The sequence below is a fragment of the Echinops telfairi genome, unplaced genomic scaffold (assembly GCF_000313985.2).
Source record: "Echinops telfairi isolate 266 unplaced genomic scaffold, ASM31398v2 ScPeMD7_5868;HRSCAF=6743_1, whole genome shotgun sequence".
Lineage (NCBI taxonomy): Eukaryota > Metazoa > Chordata > Mammalia > Afrosoricida > Tenrecidae > Echinops > Echinops telfairi.
The window spans coordinates 547,151-548,046 of NW_022109768.1; the positions used below are offsets into that span (position 1 = coordinate 547,151).

At 31.2% G+C, this 896-nt stretch overlaps 1 pseudogene; it reads left to right on the plus strand.

Annotated features, from left to right (window-relative positions):
* Window positions 1–539: 539 nt before the first annotated feature.
* Window positions 540–690, plus strand: LOC115871563 (annotated as a pseudogene).
* The last annotated feature ends 206 nt before the right edge of the window (window positions 691–896 follow it).

Below are 896 nucleotides of genomic sequence, written 5' to 3' on the forward strand. Positions count from 1 at the left end.
AAGTATTCTAGAAAACCTGCCTTATAAAACTATATTATATTTGGTAGTCTAAGTTCATAGGTAAATTCTATTATTTTCTAATTTAATTTTCCATAAAAAATATTTTAATCTTTCCCCTAGCTCCCAGTGTAAGAAAGACAAAGTAGAGCCATGCATGATTCAATAAAGAGATCTAACAATATACATTTGGCCTGGAAATATGCATAGGACTTACACCCAAAATTAGAAGCAATATTTCAGAGATGTCCTAATAAAATGTTCTGACTCACTGTCCTAAAATGAAATAGCAGATGAGAAATAAAATTTGTATTGAAGAATTAGTCTCTATATAACCCAAATGTAAATTTAAAAGGCCAAGAACAACTTCAGTGACCTTTTTTATGGAAATAATATACCACTGTAGGATAAATCTTGATCCTTTAGGATAAATAAACAGAAGAAACAGCATACTTGTCAAAGTCTATGAAAATATTGTATGGTGAAAATTAAAAGAAGAAAGAGCACAATATTTAAGACTAACTACAAAAAATACTTTTCTTATACCTCCCTGGCAGGGGAGATACCATGATCACGAAGGTGGTTTTCCCAGGGCGAGGCTCACCCAGTGCACTCCGGATGTGCTGACCCCTGTGATTATGTGGGAAACGCGACTGCATAATTTATGGTAGTGGGTTTTTTTGAAAATACTTTTCTCATAGCATCTGTTTTACAATCTTAACAAAATAGAACAAGTATGAAATTAGAAAATGAAGATGGCTAACAATCAACATCGTAAAATTACAAGCAACAGACTTTGAAGTGAACTTAAGAAAGCTAGTATCTATATAATGATTTTTTAGGAAAAGAATGTTACATATTTTTAAATGAAAGTTAATTCAATATACAGAAGGATTATA